The sequence below is a fragment of the Chelonoidis abingdonii genome, chromosome 1 (genome assembly GCF_003597395.2).
Source record: "Chelonoidis abingdonii isolate Lonesome George chromosome 1, CheloAbing_2.0, whole genome shotgun sequence".
In the NCBI taxonomy this organism is placed as follows: domain Eukaryota; kingdom Metazoa; phylum Chordata; order Testudines; family Testudinidae; genus Chelonoidis; species Chelonoidis abingdonii.
The window spans coordinates 366,951,715-366,976,153 of NC_133769.1; the positions used below are offsets into that span (position 1 = coordinate 366,951,715).

At 48.6% G+C, this 24,439-nt stretch overlaps 1 protein-coding gene across 4 annotated transcripts in view; it reads right to left on the reverse strand.

The window, feature by feature from the left end:
- Positions 1 to 24,109, reverse strand: part of ARAP1 (ArfGAP with RhoGAP domain, ankyrin repeat and PH domain 1) — a 187,946-nt gene extending 163,837 nt beyond the window's left edge. Inside the window, exons 1-2 of one of the 4 annotated variants that reach the window (XM_075061840.1) lie at positions 24,048 to 24,109; positions 23,656 to 23,794 (exon numbers count right to left, since the gene is read on the reverse strand). The gene's annotated coding sequence lies outside the window, so the exon portion shown is untranslated. Of the gene's footprint in view, positions 1 to 23,655; positions 23,993 to 24,047 lie in introns of those variants that run through there. The other 3 variants (XM_075061841.1, XM_075061842.1, XM_075061844.1) reach the window with 3 other exon arrangements.
- Between the last annotated feature and the right edge of the window lie 330 nt (positions 24,110 to 24,439).

A 24,439-nucleotide genomic window follows, 5' to 3' on the forward strand; every position in this document is an offset into this window, starting at 1 on the left:
GGGCTAAATGGGTCAGGAATAGATGGCGGCTGAGAATGAGAGGATGGTTTTTACCCCTCAAAGGATGGAGATTCTGGAGCAGCCTCTGCATAGCAGCAGTGGAGCCAACAACCCAACTAGCTTTAAAACAAAGCTGGATAAAGTTATGAAGAGGTTAATATGTAGGGCCCTACCAAATTCACAGTTCATTTTGGTCAATTTCACAACTAGAGGATTTTAAACATCGTAAATTTCATAATTTCAGCTATTTAAATCTGAAATTTCATGATGGTGTAATTGTAGGTGTCCAGACCCATAAAGGAGTTGTGGGGGGGTCACAAGGTTATTATAGGGGAGGTTATAGCACTGCTACCCTTACTTCCGGGCTGCTGCTGGTGGCGGCGTTGCCTTCAGAGCCGGGCAGCTGGAAAGCAGCAGCTGCTGGCCAGGAGCCCAGCTCTGAAGGCAGAGCCGCGGCCAGCAGCAGCGCAGAAGTAAGGATGGTGTTGTATAGTATTGCCACCCTTACTTCTGCGCTGCTGCCTGCAGAGCCGGGCCCTTGGCCAGCAGTCGTCACTCTCCAGCTGCCCAGCTCTGAAGACAGCGCAGGAGTAAGGATGACAATACCCCAACCTTTCTAAAATAACCCCTGCAATTCCCTTTTGTGTCAGGACCCCGAATTTGAAAAATGCTGGTCTCCTCCGTGAAATCTGTATAGTATAGGGTAAAAGCACACCAAACCCTAGATTTCACGGGGGAAGACCAGATTTCATGGGTCACGAGGCATTTTTCATGGCTGTGAATTTGGTAGAGCCCTTTTCATACGACAGGGCAGCCTATGATAGCGGAGGACTGGACTCCACAAACCCAGAAGGTCCCTTCCAGATCTATGATTCTCGGATCACAGCTGGACAAGCGGTGAAACGTTGGACTCATCTGGATCTATTGTCTGTTGTGAAACAGCTTCATTAAAGATTGTTCATACGGGGACAAAAGGGGGCTGGGGGAGGAGAAGACATATCCAAGTTTCTTTAAATCTGTATCAGGACGACAGGCACCTGGGGATTTGGAGAAGGCTCTAGGAAGAAGCTCTAAGTAAAGCAGAGGGAGAGTCTCTTATGGGAGGATAAAGTTTTCCTTATCCACTAGAGTTCCTTGTTCAGCATTGGAAGAAAGCAACACATTCTGTGATTCTTTGGCGTTGTCACATGACTGGTGCAACCCTCAGTTTCTTTGGCTGGACAAAGATTGGGCACCCCATCTAGGGTGACCAGATGTCCCGATTTTATAGGGACAGTCCAGATATTTGTGGCTTTTTCTTATACAGGGACCTATTACCCCCCACCCCGTGTCCCAATTTTTTACACTTGCTATCTGGTCACCCTAGCCCCATCAAGGCGCTTGCTTGGTTTCAGGCCTTGCCACAAGGACAGTATAGCCATGTCTGACTACGTCCACACACGGGACGGAAAAAGGTGTGTGTGTGTCTACACTGCTAAGGAAAACCTCAGAGCTCGGGTCAATAGACAGAGTCTGAGCTCCGAGACCTTTCCCCCTCACTGTGTTTCAGAGACGGGGCCCAAAGGTCTATGCTGCTGTTTTTAGTCTTGCAATCCCTGCCCCACAAGATCCAGGCTCTGAGACTCAGTGCCACAGATTCTTCTTTGCAGTGTAGACGTACCTTGTGCGTGTGCGTGTGCCAGAGAGTGTGACTCATGTGTGTGTGTGTGCATGTGTGCGTGTGAATGTGACAGACAGCGTGAGTAAGAGTGCTAAGAAAAGATTAATTGGTTAGCTTACACAGCTCCATGACGGGTCTGAATTAGAAACAAAAAAAATATATGCTAACCTACACTAGGGTTTTTGGTTTCCTTGGTCTATTGCTGCAGCTGCATAAAAATAGCTACACTCAGCTAATTTAAGTCTGGAAAAAAAAACAGCATGTGCATGAACACACACACACACACACAGACACTTTCGTGACTAAAAAAACCTTTCCCGATCATAACAGAGCCTGGGACAGCACCATCCTAATTTATCTACTTCCGCAGGGTGGCCAATTTAGCTTAAAAAACCAGCAATCACTTCCTTCGAGAAACTTATAGCATAAACAACGGGTCTTAAGCAAGCAGATTTCACCAGGAGGAGCAGGAAGCACAAAATGCAACTTTGCATGCAAGCACCCAAGCATGTTTCCCTGCCTGTCACTCATTTCAGAAGTGGAAGTTACAGAGCTCAGAACCGACAGTCCCTCAGATTGCCCCTTCTTTGGAGACACCTGCCTTCACACACGCTATTTGCAGTGACACAAGTTGCACACTGGGCCACTCTATCAATGGCCCCACTATGTTTTTCAGGAACTATGTATAAAACTTTCCAGAGATCTGCATTTGCCCAAGTTGTGGTGTATTGATTTTTATAGGAAAAAAGAGGTTCTGTAACTTGACCAAGGTCAGACAGCCTGTTACTGACAGAGCCAGGAAGAGAACCCAGGCGTCCTGACTCCTAATACCCTCTGCTCACTAGAAACATGACCAGCCAGAGTGAAGAACAGAAGCCAGTTCTTCTGGCTCTACCCACTAATCCACCTTGGCACATACTCAATACTCACAGAAGGAGCCATAATTCACTTTTCCTTATAATACACACTCCATCAAAATGCCCAACACAGGCACTTGCTATGGACAAGTTCTCAAATGGCAACTTTCCCCTGAAAACACCATGGGACATCTCTTTTCTTTTCCTAGTTCAGCTCATCCTTCCTGAAAACCCACAGGAGGAGGAACAGTCCTTGCCTACCGACCAAATGGGTTAATTTAGATTCCTTTTATAACCACGTTTATGGTGTTCCTCACCATAGGATCGATCTAAGAGCCTCTTCCAAGCAGCTTTTTAGCCACCTAGATTTGAGAAGAGAAGATATGACATCCACTCCTAGCATGCTTCACAACCCAAAGGGTCCCGACAGCAATCTCAGACCACTGGACATGGTGGAAGCTCCATCACTTGAGTCATTTAAAAGGTGATTGGACAACACTCTAGAAGATGTTCTGTAGGGAACAAGCTTACACCACCCCAAGATGTAGAAACTAGATGATACAACCGGCCTTTTGGAATCCTAGCTTCTGGGGCTGTATGCTCCCAAAGTGCTTCAAACCTGTCCAAAGGCACTAGCTCACCTACATTGGGAGTGGCACATAGAAGCTATTTAAGATTATTTACTCTTTGTAGTACGGTAGCGCCCTGAAGCCTCAAGCAATCTAGAGGCCCTACAGATATACAGATGGACAGACTCTGCCATAAAGGGAAACTATGCACAAGAGCATAGGACAGGAGGTGAAGAATTCCATTCACAGCAGAAACTGCTAAGGGGAATTTTAGGCCAGAATGAAGTGGTTACCAGAATGGAATTCGGACAACCCCCCCGGTTAAGATCCCTAACTCTCATGCCAGGAAATCTTTAATGGGCACAGTAGTCGGGACTTCTGTTTTATGCCACATCAAAAAGACAATCCCTCCACCAACACACAGCCCGCTATCTCCGGGATGTTGTACTGGTTCAACGTAAGCTCTCACAAATTTGTGCACCGCATGTGTATCCAACTTGGTTAGAGATACTGTGAGAATGCTATCTGGCCCTGTCGTCTGGAGCTTCTGCTTTGGCTCCTCATGGAACCAAGTAGAGTCACAGGACAGGGAAAAAATAGAAATTAAACTTTTTCATACGTCAGCAAAAAGCCAGCTGGAGGTTTGGCTGAAGGTTCCGGTAGTCATTGATTTTACCCAAAGCAGTTTGCCCATCCAATCACAGTAAGACGTCATGACACAACATCACTGTGATGCAGTAGTGTGTCCTGGAGGACAAACAGAAAATTGTGGCAGCTCTTACACAGAATCTGCTGGGACAGAGACCCTGCTATTCCCAAAATTAGTTATGTAGCCCATTACACTAGCTGTGCCTGCTCATTATAATAATCTCACTCCCTTTCATGCACCAACAGAGGAAACCCATGGCACTCCAGCAACCCAGCAGAGCTGTGTTTCAGCCAGTGAATGAATCATGGGTCTTTCCATGATATCTCTACTCCCTTCTCTTTTACACACAAATACACTCAGATCTCCTGGCACGAAAGACACACCCCAGTTCACAGCTACCCCTTTTGTCAAAAGATTCCCACTGAATTCCTTCCAGTTTGCAAAGAATCATCAATGTACAATCTAAGCAACTGACTTCAAGGCTCTTTCACTTATTTTCATCCTAACCCAAAGTTCTGCAGCTATATCCCATAAGCTCTATTTATTTTGACCAACAATGCAAATCTAAAACAACACAGTTTTATGCAACATAGAATTAACTTGTGAAACTTGCTGCCACAGGATATGAATGAAGCCAACAGCTTGGTGAGATTTTTAAAGAGCATGAGCTGTTCATATAATCAGAGTATATATCTGCCAGCTAGAATAAAAATGAGCCACTATGCAATTGCGCACTCCATAGATCCTCACGCACAGAGCAATCACCACATGGGATGGGAAGAAATTTTCCTCCATGGCACAGTATTGATTAGTTAGGGAATTAAGGAGACTGCACTACTTCCTCTGAAGCATCTGACGTTGGCCTCTGTCTGTTGCAACATGAAAGTGCCCATGTTCCAGGAGTCAATTAAGCTGGATGAACTTGGTAGGAAGTATCAGCGGGGTAGGCGTGTTAGTCTGGATCTGTAAAAGCAGCAGAGAATCCTGTGGCACCTTATAGACTAACAGATGTTTTGGAGCGTGAGATTTCATGGGTGACGAAGTGGATATTCACCCACGAAAGCTCACGCTCCAAAACATCTGTTAGTTTATAAGGTGCCACAGGATTCTCTGCTGCTTTGGTAGGAAGAGATCCCGTGACTGTGTTTGGAGAAAGGAGCAGATACTTGATTCCCTGTAGGAAGGGCGGGTGTTTTCTCACTTTAGGGGTCCATACATTGGTCTCTTCTGGAGTGAGCAGATTCAGAACAGATCAATTAAATTAGGGAGTGGGACAAAAATCTTCTCATGGTGATGAGTTTCGCACCCCTCTCTGTTTGCAATGTGCTCTGTAACCACAATGAAGAGACTTAAGAAGCAAAATGTTAGGGGAAGGAATGCCATCTGTAAATGGATTCTGGCGGGAGTATACAACTGCAAGGGTCATGCTCATATTGGGACCAATTCTGCCCCCATTGAAGTCAGAGAGTTTGGGATTGGTCCCTCTGAGTCAACAGGGCACCAAGTCTGAGGAGCATCTAAACCAACACGCCTGCTCGAAAAATGAAGCCACTCTTCTCATTTTACTAATAACTTGGACAAACTTTCACTCCCACGTTACCCTTTTCATTTTGGGGAAAACTTTATAGAAGCCACTACAGAAATAACCCTGCATCAACCAAGAATGAACAGACCCAGAAGGAGAACTGGAAAAGCTTCAAGATCCATGTAAGTTATCCAGACCAAACGCTTGTGCTTTACACGAAGCCAATCACAGACTGTGTATGCTGAGTTCTTGTGCACCGATAGCTGGTTCAATTACAGCACAGCTGGTGAAGCAATGACATCACATATGTAAAAAACTTCAGAACATTCCTACAGCCTCACTTCAAATGGAGTTAAGTGAGGCCTGGTCTATACTACGCGTTTAAATTGATTTAAAGAGCGTTAAATCGATTTAACGCTGTACCCGTCCACACTACAACGCCCTTTATATCGATATAAAGGGCTCTTTAAATCGATTTCTGTACTCACCCGCACGAGAAGAGTAGCGCTAATCATATTAACATACTCGGTTAGTTATGTAGACGAAAATAACGACGTTATTGGCCTCTGCGCGTTATAACCACAAGCCTGCACCTGACCGCTCTGAGAGCACCATCTGAACTCGGATGGCAGAACAGGAAAAGCCGGAACTTCTTGATTACAAATTTCCTGTTTGCCCACAGACATGGAGCTCTGATCGCACGAGTGGCGATGCAGTCTAACTCAAAAAAAGTGTGGTACGGGAGATACTAGATCGACAGCTGTCTGCGGGAGAAAGCAAATCTTGGATCGCGGAAGCCTCCGCTTACCAACCACCGAAATGCCCCACCAGCCTTGCAAAAAAAATCCTCCAGATACACAGCGCTGCGTGAAACAAGCGTAAACGAGCGAAGCCAAGAGACTCGACACATGACGGCCGCTCCATGGAGAGAGAGAACGGATACTGAGGACTCCAGCACAATATACCCCACAGTCCACAGACAGCGTACATCGCTGAATAACTATATGCATATTGGCTAGAGCTCACCAAAGTCTGGAGGTCAAAACACAGAGATCTGACTGCTCGGTCCTCAGGGAAATGGCTCCTCGTTTCTTCGCCCCTCCCCACCCCCCCACCACGTGAAAGAAAAAGCGAAGACATACCTTGAGCAATACTTTCAAAATGTCAACCCACTATATGTAACTGACCTGCCTGTGGTAGACCGCGATGCTCAAAAGCAGCAGTGAGAAACGCAGTATCGCTCCTCTCCCTCTCCCCCTCCCCGTAGAGTAGACGCGTGCAATAGGACTAGTAACCGTCCTCATGAATATCTAACATGTGAGGCATTAGCGGCCAACATTGCTGGTTACTCAGTAGATTAGACAGAACGGCACTAATACACCGCCGTTCATCATACCAACTAGGGGCCTTCAAGCCCTACCTCCACTATACCTTGTAGACCAGATTCTTACTGCCTGGACCTGTCCATACCCAGCCAGACCATGCTGCCGGCTCCTTACTCCCCCACACCGTCTTAATGTCCTGCCCTGCTATCATCGCGCCGGGAGGCTCCTCCCCCTCAAATTTCTTATGTCACACTAAACAAACTCAGTGTAATATCTAAGCAATATCCCCGGGCATTTCTTTATACATTCATGACACAAAATGGCATGCAGACACTAGCCACGAGAGCCCACGACCAGCTTGGAGAGGAGGGAAGCACACAGAAGTGAGTTGTTGCAGGGGCACCCCCTCATGAATAACTGGACACGACAGCTGGTGACGACTACGAGCTAACAAACTAGGTCCCGGTCTAAGACACTTGCCCCTGATCTGCAGTAGGCCGACGTACTATTTTTTGAAACCCATTAAGAGGAGGCGCGCATTGACTCCAAAGTCCCAATGATGCCTCCCAATTTTCCTTTGCGTTGCGCCCCGGGCGGTGAAGAACCCAGGGAAAACCATCGCGCGAACGGAGAACAGCAAACCAGACGGCCACAAAGACAGGAGGGCGCGGAGGGGCGAAAGCTAAAACGAGAGAGAGCCCAAAGAAACCCACGAGACGAGAGCCACTACAGAACAACCAGAACGCCCCCAGCAGCGCGCCAAACCCAACACCAACCACATACCGCGCAACCGCTCCTTCAGACACTAGGGGCACCCAGGCACTACAATGATTAGCCCCCGCCGACAAGCTACAGAGGGAGGAAAGAATAAACCGTCTATCATTGCCAAGTTGTCACTCGGCAGAGAAGACGAGTAACACTGACCTACGGAACGCAAAACCAAAACAAAGACCCCAATAAAAAAACCCCCCCAAAACAGCCAATAGGCAGCCCCAACCAAACCAAAAAAAAACCCAAGCCAAAGCACGGTAACACGATGCTCCTGCCTATCATTGCAAAAGCAAGTGAAGTGCTGCCTGGGTAGCGCTGCGAGTATCGCCTTCCCTTTCCCTCCGCGGATTCCAGCTACACATACAGGTGCCCGGGAAAAAAAAAAAAAGCCCGGGCTCCCCGCCCCGAGCAAACTGAACGAGGGGCCCTCAACAATGGTTCAGCACAAGTGCTATGGCGTCTGCCAGGGCAATCCAGGAGCAAAAACGGCGCGAAAGGATTGTCAGCTGATGTTTTCCCGGAGGAAGGAATGACTGACGACATTTACCCAGAACCACCCGCGACAATAATGATTCATCCCAGAATTCCAAGGGGCGGGGGAGACTGCGGGAACTATGGGATAGCTACGGAAGAGCTACCCACAATGCATCGCTTCAGAAATCGATGTTAGCCTCGGACCATGGACACACAACGCCGAATTACTGTGCCTAGTGTGGCCGCATGAAATCGAATTTATAATATCACTTTTATAAAACCGATTTTAGCTAATTCGATATTATCCCGTAGTGTAGACGTGGCCTGATAAGCAGAAATCAACAGCTCGTATTGCATCTTCCCATTCACTAATCTCTCAAGTCATGCTAAGGGGTCCCAGGGCTCATTACCAAATGGAAGCAGGGATGTTTTTAAGATTTGGGACACCCGAAATTCTTATTTTGTTACCCTGTCATTGCTGGAGGGCTTTGCAGCACAATAGGACCCAGCAGCACCCTGGTGTTAATATCTTGTGTTCAGAGAGCACCTTTCATCTCAAAGCAGTTTGCACACTTTACTAACCTGATAAACAGATTACAAAGGGCTCATTATCCACCACCTAAACCTGTGACTGCCAGAAGCTGGGACTGGCCAACAGGGGATGGATCACTCGAAACTGTGTGTTCTGTTCATTCCCTCTTAAGCATCTGGCACCAGCCATGGTCAGGAGACAGGGTACTGGGCTAGCTGGACCATTGGTCTGATCCAGTATGGCTCTTTTTATGTTCACTGAAAGGCAGCCACTTCTGGGGTGAGAAAGATTAACTGTCCTTCACTATCCTTCCAACCAAAAAACCTGAGAACATCTTTTGTTAACAGCATCTTCTAGTCACCAACGTCCAGGTTATATTGTCTGATCAGAGCCAGCACTGAAGCCCACCATCATCAACAGAAGTATGCCTACTGAAGTCAATGGGCTTTGGCTCAGGCATGTTGACTGTATGCTCCTAGGACAAGGAGCGTTTATTTCTCTGTGGCACCAAGCTAACTGTTGCCATTCAGCAGATAATACCACCACTCATTTCTACCTGCTTCCCACTGCAAGGAATCAGCCCCAGAACTGACCAGCCCCCTAATGGGAGAGGCAGGAGCTGATGTACAAATTCCCACTACCTCCTCAAAGCACCCCAACTGCTGATCAGAGGGGCAGGGCATCAGGTTTGGCTGCCTCTCTCGCTTGCAAATCCCACATGCTATGGGTGAGCAAACTCAGGGAGGCACTGATAGCCCCCACAAACACACCTTGTTCCCTGCATCAGAGCCTCACCTTCTTGAAAGTGATGGGGGAGGACAGAAGCAGGTCCCCTCTCATGCTCCAGACACATCCAGGGCCTAATTTGTGCCAGGGCTTGCCAGGGCTGAGCCCTGGCACCTCTGGGCCTGGCAGTTCATAGCCCCGTCACCTCCGGGTCTGGCAGTTCAGGGCCCCGGCACCTCCGGGCCTGGCCGTTCCGGGCACTGGCACCTCCGGGCCTGGCCGTTCCGAGCCCAGCATCTCCGGGCCTGGCAGCTCATGGCCCTGGCACCTCCAGACCTGGCAGTTCAGGGCCCCGGCACCTCCGGGCCTGGCAGTTCAGGGCCCCGGCACCTCTGGGCCTGGCCGTTCCGAGCCCGGCACCTCCGAGCCTGGCCATTCCGAGCCCCGGCACCTCCGGGCCTGGCAGTTCAAAGCTCGGCACCTCCGGGCCTGGCCATTCCGAGCCCTGGCACCTCTGGGCCTGGCAGCTCATGGCCCCAGCACCTCCGGACCTGGCCGTTCAGCGCCCCAGCCCCGCTGGACGTGGCAGTTCCGGGCCCCAGCACCTCCGGGCCTGGCCGTTCCGAGCCCAGCACCTCCGGGCCTGGCAGCTCATGGCCCCGGCACCTCCGGACCTGGCCGTTCAGGGCACCCCCATCTCTGGGCCTGGCCGTTCAGGGCCCCGGCACCTCTGAGCTTCCCATGTCAGTTATGAAAGTAAAAACATTGCTCGGAGCCCCGGCACCTCTTTCATTACAAATTAAGCACTGGACAGATCCCTTCATTTGGGACCACAGAGTTCTTATTGGAGCTTCTGCTGGTTCGTCCTTGGCTTCTTTATTGAGGATGCCAGCTACTGCACGCTCACAGTAATTTTACAATCATCCAAAACACAGCAGTAGGCTGCAGAGAGGAAAATCATTCACCAAAGCCCAGCTGTTTTCACTCTTCACATGTTAACAATTTAGCCCAAAAGAAGAAGTCAAAGAAAATTCCAAAAAGAAAATCTGCATCGAGAGACGGTTGGCACTGCAGCGAAAAAACAAACCGGGATTGTTCCAACATCCAAGGAGGACTGGGCATCTCCTTAACCACTTCCTCAGGGGCAGCGTGGACTTGCAGTTTTTATTAGCCTGTGTCATGGTCTTCATGGTTTTTTAAATCCCCCCTTGGGCTGTGAGCTGCGTGGCACAAAGAAGCAGATCCCTGGAGCTCCAGAGCCACCCACTAATCTCCATTTCCCTCCAGAGACCAGGGCCCCTGACCAGCCCCCAATAAAGAAACAGGTTCCCCCAAATCTCTACAATGTCCGCAGGCAAAGATTTGTCCACTTGGAGCTCTACAAGTAGCTGGAAAACAAAGAAAGGAGAGCCATACCCCTCACTCCTCCCAAGCAAGATGGCTGCAGCTGATGGCCCTAGGGTGGCCCTGCTGGAGAGGGTGGCTGCTGACACAGGAGATATCAAGCCCACAATACAGCTGACTGTCGCCTCCTCTCTGCCAGCACAGACACGACGAGTGAATCAAACAGAAAGGAGAATCTCATCGGTGGAAGATAGGTCCAAGGGCTCTCTGCCCAGGCACAGAGGAGCCTCAAAGCCCAGCAGCTTGACATCCCATGTTCCAGCAGCGTGAGAAGCGGCTCTGCTCCCTGCAAGCTGCACAGGAGCTGAGCAAAGGAGCTGCACCCCCCCTGGACCGACGGAGCAGAGGAGAAGCCCAGTGTGGGTTGCTGAGTTAGGTGAACAGTGATTTCTGCCCTCCCTGACACCTCCTACTTCCTTCCTCTCAGTCTGCCCTTGCTGGTCCCTTTTCCCCACCCCCGCGCTCCCCAATCTCTTTTCCCTTGCGGTGCCATCCCCACATCGTTCTGAATCCCCCTTCAACTTCTTCAGCCTCTTCCCTCACCCGAACACCTTCTATGAGTCCAAACCCCAAGGACGTGAAGTCTGAAGTCAATGAGGAAGAGACAATTGTTCAATTGGATTAGTTGGGGGTGTTTTTTGGTGCAGTCATTTACCATATGCGGCGGCAGTGAGATTCCCTCCCATGCGCTAAGTGTTTATTTAATATGGGGAAGGGAAACAATGTTCGATTAGAAATTGAAACAGAAGGGGGACAAGTGGCCCTGGGAAAGTAAACCCCAGCACATACAATGTCTCACTCAATGCACCAAGCCGTATTACCGCAACTCTGGCCCAGAGCTGGTTTGGCACACTGAAAAGATTGCAAATTAGGAAGTAATACACAGGAATATCCTTGACATACCCAGTTAAGAAACGGTATGTTTGCAGTGTGTGTGCTCCCTTTCCATCTCCTTAGAATGTAGTTACCGTATATACTCGCTCATAAGCCGAATATTTTTGGTAAAAAAGTGACACATCAAAGAGTGGGGATCCGCTTATAAATGGGTCTACACCAAAATTTGATGATTTTAAACTCTATGGAATCATTGAATTGAATATCTAATACATTGTCATTTAGTTTACTTGGTGCGCCTGCAGGTACAGAGCCCCTAAGTTCCCAGTGTCCACGGTTTGCTGTTCCCAACCAATGGGAGCAAATTGGCTGGGAACAGCAAACCGCGGACACTGGGAGCTGAGGGGCTCCATGCCTGCAGATGCTCCAGGTAAACAAAACGTCCCAACCTGTCAGCAGCTTATCTTGATATGCCAGGAGCCAAAGTTTGCCAAACCCTGAAATATAGAGTCGGCTTATGAAAGGGTAATACAGGTTTTGCTATTTTTACCTAACCATCTTGGGGGGTCGGCTAATAAACTAACGGGCTAATGAACAAGTATATATGGCATTACTTTACTGTACGGGAAACATAGGATGCCTGATAACCAATAATAATTTAAATAACGGATATTGGCAGAGCTGCTGGCCCAGCCTGCCCCCATCAGAATGTTGGTTTCATTTTGTTTCTAGTGTTAGGTGTTTGATGATTGTTGCCATTTCATGGTGATCTACTATGCCTGGTACAAAGTTTGCTTGTTATACAGTAGAACAGGGGTCAGCAACCTTTCAGCAGTCGTGTGCCAAGTCTTCATGTATACACTCTAATTTAAAACTTCGCGTGCCGGTAATACATTTTAATGTTTTTCAGAAGGTCTCTCTATGTCTATAATATATAACCAAACTACTGTTATATGTAAAGTAAACAAGGTTTTCAAAATGTTTCAGAAGCTTTATTTAAAATTAAAATAAAATGCAGATCTTATCAGTTTAGTGTGATGCTTTTCCTTGCTGAGTTTTCCAACATCTGGTGGCACGTATTTGGATACTTTAAGCTGCACACAGGCTTCTGAGTCATCAGTTGATAACCGGCTGGCAGGAGGTCAGTGGCTGGAACCCCAGATCGGCAGTTGAGGTGAGTGGAGCTGGTGGCTGGTAGGGCTGAGCAGAGCCAGAAGCCTGGACCCTGTCTGGCAGGGGGCTTGCGCTGGAACTCCAAATGGAAGCAAGGTGACTGGGGCTACGGCGGGGACCCCGGCTGGTAAGGAGCCAGCAGCCAGAACCCCAGAGCAGCAGCGGGCTGAGTGGGTCAGCCCGCTCAGCTCTGGAGTTTCAGGGGTGGGTTGGGCATCTCTGCCAGCCCCCCTCTGGGGTTTCAGCCACCGGCTCCTGCCAGCCAGGGTCTCAGTGCACTGCCAGCCTGGGGTTCCTTCACCCAGGCCAGCAGCGGGTGCTAAGTGGGACCGGCAGTGGGACCCCAGCTGGCAATGGGCCAGCAGCTGGAACCCCAGAGCAGCAGTGGGCTGAGCGGGTCTGTATGTATATATATCTCCTCACTATATGTTCCATTCTATGCATCTGATGAAGTGGGCTGTAGCCCATGAAAGCTTATGCTCAGATAAATTTGTTAGTCTCTAAGGTGCCACAAGTACTCTTGTTCTTTTAAATGGTAATGAAGCCATTTAACAGGCATTCGCCAACCTGGTATATACTGTCCGTTTCTGAATTTACTGACAAAACCAGTTGTGCATGACTGTAATATTTACTCAAACATATTAGTTTACAGGACCTTCGTTTGAAATTTGCCTTAAAAATATTTCATTAGTGAGCTGGTGAAGATTATAAAATCAGATCTCTAAAAAATCCTTGCATAGATTTTTAGATGCACAATCTGAGTATTCATCTCTAGCCTTAAATGCTTGGATCCTCAGACATACAGTTTTTTTAAATAAATCCTTCAAAAGACCACCCTTATCTAAAATACACATGCAAGCCTGGGCTCCCATCAGTCATAGGGGAACCAGTTTAATAATACTGCATAGGGCCCCATAAATCCTAAGGATGGCTCTGTTCTACTGTACGTACATTCTGTGATTTTGGTTTTGTTTTAATTTGTCTTTTGTGCTCTTCCTTCCCCCTCTCCGCAGCCCTCTCCTCCCCATTCCCAGGAAGCCAGGCAAGTGGCAAGCATCTGGCAAAGCAATCCAAAATCTGTGGAAGAAGTGTCAGACATTTCAGCCATAGGCTGCGCCTGCTTGTGGGTTTCTGTGCAGAGAGGAGGGATGGGATGTAACAGCAGTGGTTCCTAAAGTGGGGTCTGCCGTGAGCTATGCAGGGAACCACCCCACGGGAGTACTGCAGTGGGGCCAGAACGCAACATTTCAGTACTTTTGCCGCCTGCAGGACACCATTTTGGGAGTGTTGTGGTAGTACCGGTACTTGCCCATTCAGGACTATATCTTTTAGTTAAAGTGAAAATAAGGGTGACAAGATAACTTGTAACCATTGCAGACTGTTTACTTTTGGTTCCTTTGTGACACTTATTTTAATACAACAATACTTTTTTTTTTTCAATAATAAGCCAACCTAACTAATCGAACAACAACAACATGAAACTTAGGTATAAAAAATGGAAGGGGTCCAGGAAATTGTCAGATGCCAAAGGGGTTCTTGGAAGAAAACAGTTTGGGAACCACAGCCACAGAGCAAAGGAGCCAAACATTCCATCACCTTCGTTTGTAAGGCTACATGCACAAAAATAAATCTTAACACAGCCAATTGGCCCTGAATCTTCAGTTTCTCTCCTGGAACATAAAGAGCCTCAACATTCCAGTTAAAAGAAAGAAGGTGTCGCCATCATTAAAGAAAGCAAAGGCAGCTGCAGTGCTTTTATTGGAGACACTGAAACCTTTCGTGGGTTTTTTACTAAAGGTGCGTCCACACTACCTGCTCTGCTGGGTCGGCCCGCGGTGATCGATCTGTTGGGGATGGATTTATCGTGTCTCGTCTAGATATGATAAATCAACCCCCGAACACACTCCCCGTTGACTCCGGAACTCCACCAGGGTGAGAGGTGGAAGCGGAGTCAAAGGGGGAGCCGCGGCCGTTGATCCCGCGCTGTGAGAACGGGAAGTCAGTCGAACTAAGATACGTCGACTTCAGCTACGCTAGTCTCATAGCTGAAGTTGCGTATCTTACATCGACACTTCCCACCCCCTAGTCTAGACCAGGCCAAAGTTATCTCTCTCCTGTGACTGCTGAGGATTTAAGTGAGGCGCTTGATCCTTTTGTGAACAAATCTAGCTCAGCCTCAGGATCATAAGCCAGCCAAACTGGAATGGCTCTGGAGTTGCACTTTAAAGATCTGGGATTATGTGATAGCTGCATTTATACCTCCAGTGGGGAGGGACTATTCCTACTTTTCTCTGGTACATAGGACCTATTCCCACGTCGATTTCTTTTTGCCGTTCGGGGACTTGGTAATTCTGCAATTGACTCCTCCATTAATGCAATTGCTATCTCTGATCATGCCCCTCATACTCTTCAAATAGCAACAGATCCAGGTGAGAAACAGCCATGTAGACAGAGATTTAAATCTTCGCTTTAGAGCTGAATTCACCCCACTCAGGCAGGACTTCTAGGAAAAGGCTGGCAAGCTGCTGGCATACTCAGAGCCAGGGCTAGACCTAAGGGTCTAGCACCGCCACTGGGCAACTGCTCATGTACAAGAGACCTCTCCATGTAGAATCATGGCCATCTATGACAATCGTAGTCAATTATGCCCTTCAGCTAAAGATAACAATAGAATCCTTTAATTTCCATAAAGATCTGTACAAATTGGACACAAACCCCTCCGCAGATGCTTTAGATCAATTCTTTCGAAATACTACATGACTGCAAATTTCTGTAGCCCACTATGGAAACCTTGAGAAATGCCATGGAGGATGATTTAATCGAGGTGACTAAGAATATGAAAGTGGGGACAGCCCCTAGGCCAGATGGCTTCCCTGCTAAATTCTATAGGCACCTCCTTGTCTGACAAAATGCTTAAACTGTTTAATGAGTCACTCCTAGAAGACACCTTTTCCCTTATGCTGAGGGAAGCCCTAACATCAGTTATTCCTCAACCAGGAAGAGATGCCACATTGTGTTCCAGTTAGATGCCAGTTTCACTTATTAATAGGGACATCAAAACATTGGCAAAAGTTCTCGCGACAAGACTGGAAAAGGTTCTGTCATACACCCAAATCAAGTTGGGTTTGTCAGAGGCCAGCATGGCTCTGATAACCTTCGACAACTCATTGATACGACAGCAGTGAAATATGATGACCCCAAACCACAAGAAGTATTAGCCTGACATGCAGAAAAGGCTTTTGATAGAGTGAACTGAAAGTGTGTGTTTTAGACCCTACAAAAATGTGGATTTGGACCCACATTTAGTTTCTGGATCTAACTGTTATATTCTCACCCACCCTCTCAGACAACAGCCAACAACCTGACCTTGGAGACCTTCAGCCTTTGAGCTCCTGGCAACAGCTGTATGAGCTCATCCAGATATATGAGGTGTACAGCGTGGTTCCATGGAGTATAAATTGATGTTATATGCAGACAATACCCTTTTGTATATATCCAAATGAGGAACCTCTATTCCAGCCCTCCTATCACTAATTCAAAAATGTGGAGCAATAACCGGTTACAAAATCAGTTGGGAAAAATCGTAACTATGGGAAATCTCCCGGATGTCACGTAGTGGGGCTTTCTCCTCAGTGGAATTCCCACCGCCAAAATGATGCAATTAAAAGTACCTAGGTATAAAAGTACAAAGACACATTTAAGGGTTAAGACAATGCAAATGAATATTCTGCCTAGGGGCCTATATATTCTAAAGCAGCCTACCGGTATATATCCCTCCATTTTATTTTAGAAAATGTATCAACATTGTTAGAGCCTTTCTTTGGGGCCCCAGTCAACATCCATGACTCTCATTTAAAAAACCCCAGCTCCCTATAGCCAAGGGCAGGCAGGGTTGGGCTCCCAGTCTACGAAACTACTACTGTATTAAGTTTTTATCGTGTCACAGCTGTCAAATAGGTCCTGGCATGCTAACATCCTCATGCCCACCTGGGAGGAAATTAATGGGTATTAAGGACCTGGGGATTACAGTGGACAAGAAGCTAGATATGAGTCAGCAGTGTGCCCTTGTTGCCAAGAAGGCTAACGGCATATTGGGCTGCATTAGTAGGAGCAATCCCCTCTGTTCGACACTGGTGTGGCCACATCTGGAGTACTGTGTACAGTTTTGGGCCCACCCACTACAGGAAGAATGTGGACAAATTGGAGAGAGTCCAGCGGAGGGCATCAAAAGTGATTAGCGGGCTGGGGCACATGACTTATGAGGAGAGGCTGAAGGAACTGGGCTTATTTAGTTTGCAGAAGAGAAGAGTGAGGGAAGGGGGGATTTGATAGCAGCCTTCAACTACCTGAAGGGGGGTTCCAAAGAGGATGGCGCTTGGCTATTCTCAGTGGTGGCAGATGACAGAACAAGGAGCAAAGGTCTCAAGTTGCAGTGGGGGAAGTCTAGGTTGGATATCAGGAAAAACTATTTCAGTAGGAGGGTGGTGAAGCACTGGAATGGGTTACCTAGGGAGGTGGTAGAATCTCCATCCTTACTTGTGTTTAAAGCCTGGCTTGACAAAGCCATGATTTAGTTGGGGTTGGTCCTTGTAGACATGCGGACTCACCCCCGCGGCACCTCCTGCTGGTTACTTCGGGGAATTAGCTCAATTTCAGCTACAGAGCGCCCTCTGGAGACCGGTGATCCACCTGTCCTCTGCTGCCGCCGGGCCCCTCCCTGGACCTCGGTGCCCCTTTAACTGGGTCTCCCCCCCTCCCAGGGGAACCCCACCCCACCCCACCCTACTATCCCCACTTTGCCTCAGTATTGGCTACTGCCCAGTCATTGTCTAGCCCCCACGCCCTGGGGCAGACTGCAGTGTCAGCCACTCATCACAGGCAAAGCGGTTTTGGCCTAGCTGCCTTTACCCACCCTCCGGCTGCCCCTCTGCAAGACCAGTACCTTGCAGGCCTAGAATTAGGCCCCACAGCCTGGGGAGTTGCTGGCCTTTCCCCAGCCCTGCCTTCCTCTAGGTCCCCTGGGTGAGTTCCCAAGCACCCAGGCCTGTCTCTCTCTCCAGTCAGACAGAGACTCTTTCTGCTTCTGGCTGCCCTGGCCTTCTTATACAGCCTTGTAGCTCAGTTTGGGGCATGGCCCCCAGCTGCAGCCACTCCTGCCATCAGCCCAGGCTTCTGGCTCCTGCTACAGCCCCTTGCCAGGGTTGTTTTAACCCCTTCTCTCCCGGAGCAGGAGTCCACCCTGCTACAGTCCTGCTTTGAGCAGGGGTTGGACTAGATGACTCTTCCAACCCTAATCTTCTATGATTCTAATGCATCCAGTTCTCCCCGTGGATTTGGTTCCTCTTTTTGTCCCATAGAAAAAAATAAAGTGCTGTCAGCAGTGGCTGACAGAAAGGTCTGGGCTATCCTAACTAAGAGGTCCCATTTTATCCTCACTATCATGCAAAAGCAGCTATCTGGGGTCATCTAGATTTGAAAACTGGGAAAAAACCTATAATTTGGAAGAACTGGCTAAGCAAGGGCATCATACAGATTTCCCAATTAGTCGGGGATGAGGGCTGTGTCTCTTTTCTAACACAAACGCAACAATACGACCTGCCACCCTCCGTGGAGCAGCAATACTTACAATTAAAATACTTGCTAACATATCAGTTGGGTCCAGCTGCTCTAGGACACTCTACTAGCAAAGAGGAACTCTATTAGTCTGGTAGCCATGACCTCTCACTTAGTAAGGCAACTCACATCTTTTCATGTATTTATATCTGTTCCTGTATTTTCCACTCCATGCATCTGATGAAGTGGGTTCTAACCCACAAAAGCTTATGCCCAAATAAATTTGTTAGTCTCTAAGGTGCCACAAGGACTCCTCGTTGTTTCTATTACTCTGGAGTTCTATGGGAAAGCGAGTCATTCCAGTCCTTAACTGCAATGGCAATGCACAGTCTCGGCTATGCCCGCTACAATGCTGTGCAAGATGGAGGCCTTGTCCTCTGGTGTTTGCTGGTGCTGTAATACAGAAAAAAGAACCCTGACGCACATGCTATGCGACTGTCCAACAGGTTGGCAACCGTGGAAAGTGGTGGACTGACACGAGTGAAAATAGTGCTTGTCTTCAGCAAGCAACACTCAGCGGAAAAGTATATCCTAGCTTACGTACCTGCTATGCTGGGTTTTACTCCAGTGCAAAGACTTTGGAGTCCAAGGGCTGCACTGATTACCAAGCGCAGGATTTGACAAAAAGGGAGGAGCAGGCTAATGCCCAGACCTGAGCAGAGGTAGTCAGACCGGTTTGAGTTAGCAGCAAAGGAAGGAGTAGCTCATTGAGATAGAGAGCAAGGATATGAATCTGAAAAAACGTAGATTCTGTTTCTTGATACATTTGGCAAAAGAATGCTGAGACGGGTCAAATGATGCCAGACTCCCATTCCACTTGACCTCTCTGTGGGCTTGGCTACATTGGCACTTTACAGCGCTGCAACTTTCGTGCTCAGGGGTGTGAAAAAACACCCCCCTGAGCGCTGCAAGATGCAGCGCTGTAAAGTGTCAGTGTAATCAGGGCGGCAGCGCTGGGAGCGCGGCTCCCAGCGCTGCACGCTACACCCATAAGGGATGTGGTTTACAAGCAGCGCTGGGAGAGCTATCTCCCAGCGCTGCGGCTCTGACTACACTCACACTTCAAAGCGCTGCCGCGGCAGCGCTTTGAAATTTCTAATGTAGCCATACCCTGTGATTTCACATCCTCTTCCTGGCCCTCTCCACCAGTCCCCTCCTTCCCTTTTTGCCTCTATGTGTATGTCTTTATTTTTGTATTGTTATCCCCACCCTAAGGTGTTAAGTCTGTGCAACAGTCTGATTTTGCATTGGCTGAGCATGCAGCTTTGACAAGACATCAAGTTGCACAATTGTATTGGCTATCCTGTGATGTGTGGTCTTTGGTCCCATATACAAGCTGTAGGTCATTTAACTTTTTGTATATTCTATTGTTTGTTTCTTGATGAAAATTAATAAAAAATTAAGTAACCAAAAAAAAAATGCACCCACTGAAAAATTAAACCAAACCATTGGGCTCAGCGGCCACCTCCCAGGGGCAGGAGAATAGTTACCCACATACTGGGCAGGCCCTGCCCCAAGGTTTGAAAAGGTTAATGTGAACCGCTCAGTGCCTCAGTTTCCCCACCCGTAAAATCAGGACCACACAGCTCAGAAGGGGCATCCTCTGAGGATTAACTCTTTAGTGTCTATAAACCACTAGGCAGGCAAAGTGTTTTTGTCCTTTAACCTCTTTAAGGCTATTACACAGTAGAGCATGTCATAGTGTATCTCACCCAGTACACAGGAGTGGGGCTTGGCACGTATAGGGAGATCATTGTGCCGCCACAAATCCCTCCACAGCTTACAAAATGCATTCCTCCCCCAGATTAGGCAACCCAGACTGAAGTGTTTGGCAAGAGACTATCATGAAAATCTCACAGCCTCTAAGTAAGACAGGAAAAGGAGTCTGCAGCAGCAGGAGAGGTATGGAGGTGACCCATAGGGACCAGTCAAAATTACTGTCACACAGACACCCTCCCTTTTGATCAGGGGACAATACATCGGCTAAATGAGTGATCTGGGTCACTGAGAAATAATAACTCACGTTTCCCTAAGCAAAAGGCACTGCAGGCCCAGCGTGGTCAGAGTAGAACCATAGGCCTGGCCCTGGCCCCACCTCTGCCCCTAGCTCATGCTAGGACCTTGGGCAGACTTCACATGGCTTCTCAGTGCCTCGGTTTCCTCATCGAGATACAGATCATCCACCTTGCAGGGTGCTTGGAGGTTTATTAACCATTTAGTTCCTGATCCCTCAGTGATGCAGGCTCAGGACTATCTATTATTCGGATCATTTGTTTATCCACAACTGCGAGACTTTGTTTGCTGTGACACAATGGCTTTGAGTGTGTCTGCACGAACCATTAGTTGGGGTGTGAATCTACCCTGCACTAGCCTGCCATGGACTAACTGTTCATGTGGCTTTTGCTGGTGCACATTAGCAGTTCATTAACGTGCTCTGATTAGCCCTGTTTCCGAGAGGACTAGCTGAAAGTGCACTAACCGCTCGCTGCAAACTAAGTGTTCATGCAGACAAAGCCCTTTCTGGGGTCCCACGGCTGCCGCCTCTCCACCAGTCCAGATTAGATTTGATCAGTTTATGTGCATAAAGAAGGGGTTTTTTCTGACTGCCATCTATGCAAATTACAACCGAGATCTGAAAGTCAAGCTGAGTTCCTTGCAGTTCACACATCACCATCACCAACAAGAATTCTGGGATAGAGTCTCTCCCAGGCCCCGTGCCCTATATACCTCTCTGGCAGAGAATAGGGGCCAGAACCGGGCCCAAAGGTTCAGAGGGGAATTTCCCTGGCACAGCTACAGTGTGGGGCTGCCATCAAAGGCCCTCCCATGTCCCCTTCACACAGGGCCTATTGGGGTGGGAGGGGAAATGTCAGAGAAGCTCCATAGCACATGCCCCTACAGAGATTCCGGGTTGCTCTTGACTGCGGAGCAGCCTACAGGCAGCCCTATATGAGACGGCTATAGATTAGCACACCCCTGGGCCTGCTCTAATTTATGCCCGGGACTGTACAGGCCCTTGGAGACGCCCTTAATCTTTAGTGCTCAAAGCTGGTTTACGGCCACTTTGGCCCTGGAGGCACAGCACGGCATCGTAGCTGCCCCCCTCAATGACACCCGTGAAACCCCACTGCCCCTAGCATTCACTAGCCCTGCAGAGCTGAAAGAGCTTGTGGACAGCAGGCTGGATTCCCCACCCCAGGGAGTGAGGAATCGGCCCTCTCTAAGTTGGTGTAACATGTCCGTTAGCACAGGTTTCACCAGCTCACACTCCTATTTGCATCTGGCCCATGGATCACAGTTCTGCTCCACCTCTATTAGGAGACCAGCGCCAGACTCTGGAGAGGTTCCTGAAGGCAGGTTTCACTGCTGCTGCTGCATATTTTCCCATGGGACTTTGAAGAGAGTAGGATTCAAGCTACGCTGCACGACAGATTGCACTGCAAGGGTCACAGCTTTTAACCCCACGCTCTGGGGCAAATTCAGAGGCAAGTTTCAGAAGCTCTAGACTGAGTTCAAATTAGCTCAACAGACACCTTTATCCAACCCTGTCATCATAGGTGTGGCACCGGCTTAACCTCTACACTGAATGGGACCTACCTAGGACCACAAAGGGTCCATTTACACTTCAACTGGGAGCTAGCACATTAAAAGGAGCAGGGTAGGCACGGACAGCATGGGTGGTGACTGGGACTAGCCACCAGAATACATACCCACAGGCTCCCGGCAGGTTTGTTCTCGGGCAGTGAGCCTGAGCTGCCAGCCACAGCTACTCCCAGCTACGCTGCTATTTTTAGCATGCTAGCCCGAGCTGAGCTAGCGCATGTCTGTCTACCCAACACGCTGCAGCGTACAAGTACCCGACAACTGATACTCACATACCACTGCATAACTTACACAACCCTCCCGACATGTCGCTACTGAGTCAGGCCTGCGTTTGTAATTATTTAATCAACAAGCACTCCAAGGTAGGAAGATGCCAGGAGCAGACAGGCGAACTCGAGGATACTGTGAGGTACACAGGGGCACTTTAACAGCTCCTTTCACCTCGCCCCGCTGCATCTGATTAGCACCCACATGGCCGAAGTTCGCTCATGCAAATCAGAGTGATATGGGAACTACCAACAATATAAAGGGTAGTTCTGCCCTGGAGTACAAGGCAGTGCGACAGGGGACTAGCACGTTACAATGACAAATAGCTGAATGCATGGTGATGGGAGAGGCCTTGAAGTCTTATGGTCAGGGGGACCAGCATGTGCACTGTGGGTAGAAGCAGGTTGAGATGCCTCTGCAGAGCTACGGGGGAACTAGGATTATGGCAGGGCAGGAGACCTGTGCATTGGCAAAGCAGGAGCAGAGGAGGACTGGAGTAGCCGGGGTATGGAAGGTCACAACTGAGGTGCATTTGCAGAGCTGGTTTGGTGTTCAGACGGCATTGAAAAGAAAGGGGACAGACAGACAGACATGAACGGGAGGCTGAGATGGAAGGTGGCTATGCAACCTCCCAGAGAGATTTCAACTCTAGTGCCACTGATTTCACGGCCAATCTAGCTCAAGTCACCATGGACCCCTCAGAACCGCCTGGAATTATCCAGCCACAGATTAAATGGGAAGGAGCATCCATTACATGCAAGCCTATGGGTCTGAGCACAGGCCTGGCAGCCCACCTCAGGGAAAGGTATGAACCTGATCAAGCGATGCAGCAACTCCCCACCACAAACACGAGATAAAAGAAACAGGAACTGAAATGTGCTTTAAGACAGCTCCTGGATAAACCACCAAAATGAAAGGAGAACACAGCATGACAGCCCACTTGCAACTTCCAGCTTTGAATCGGGCAAAGAAAGGCCAAGCAGAAAACAACCAGAGTCACCTGAAACAGTGTAAATTCTGCTCAGCACATTCCATCCATAGATCTTAAAACGTTTTGTGATAGTGGGGGAGCGGCCTGATCCCCACTCTTTAGCCTCACAGCACCCCTGTGGGGTATACCAGCATTATCCCCATTTAACTGATGGAAAGATTGAGGCACAGGAGAGAGGCTCTATTTCACCAAGATCACTCTGAAACAGAACCCTGGTGTCCTGTCTTCCAGCCCCACGCTCTAGCCACTGCCCCATGCGGCTTCCCTTTACAGGCGTGTTCTCCGTCTCTCTATTGTATTGAATCCTACTCAGTAACAAACGTTTCCTGCCCGCTTCATGATTCTTTACTTCTCTGCCCCTCTGCTGCTATTTCTCTCGGTGGCCGAATTAGCTGAATCTACAGGAAGCTATGGGATCAGTTGATAGAACAGAGGCTAAGCGGCAAATAAAAGTGGTATCATCCATCCGTGCATGCTGTTTTGTTAAGATCCCCTATCGAAGGCCTGTCTTATCAAGTTTCCGTCTCACAAATAAGGCAGCCCCTTCACTCCAGCCCCTACACTCTGCCAGGCAATCAAGATGAAGAAACACATACTGCTCTGACACTCAGTTCTTTCCCTTCTTCACCCCAACAGGCTTTTTATCCAAGCAAAAAAATCCCACAAGTAAATAATCCAGTACCTTTTTTTTAGCTGTGATATCTGAATTCTGAAGCCCGGCTCCTCATTCCCCCTTGTCTAGCTTCCTCCACTGTCACGGTTAGCTACGGGTGTTCTGCTTGCTGAGGGACTTCCTCAAATGCTGCTACAGCAACCGGGAACTTACAGAAAAAAAAAAAAAACACCACCACATACAGGACATTAACAATTGTACTCTTATGAGAGTATGTTGCAATGGACTTCCATTTAAACGCAGGCTGACTGCTGCCAGAGCCTTCAGCCACTAGTTTAAAATAATTAAGATGATCTTAAAGGAGGGGGAGGGAGGGAACCCAGCCACCTTCACAATCGCAGCCCCACGAGTGTGAGAACCCAGTGCAGAGAGCAGAGATCACAGCCACTCCCACACGCTACCTGGGGGATCTGGGCTAACAACCGGCCATGAAACATCACCAGAGCACATATTGCTGTTGACACCCTTAGCAGCAACCACAACCCCCTCCTGAGTCACACGGGTCATTCCTGCTCCACATGACCACAGAGGCAGTGACTCTGTCTGACCCGAGGACTCTCCTTCCTCTTTAGCCGTGATGGGTCTGTTTGTCATTTCTTCACAAACATGCTTCATGTCTTAACCAACCAACCAAAAAAGAATTGAGAGAAACTGAGATCGGTGTGTGTACATTCGTATCACTGGACGGGTGTCTTTTTGCATACCCCTAACCAACATGGTGGGCCAACAAAGCTTTGTAATATAGATCTGGTGCTGGTCCAGTATGTCGTCTGGGACCTTAGACACTTCAGAG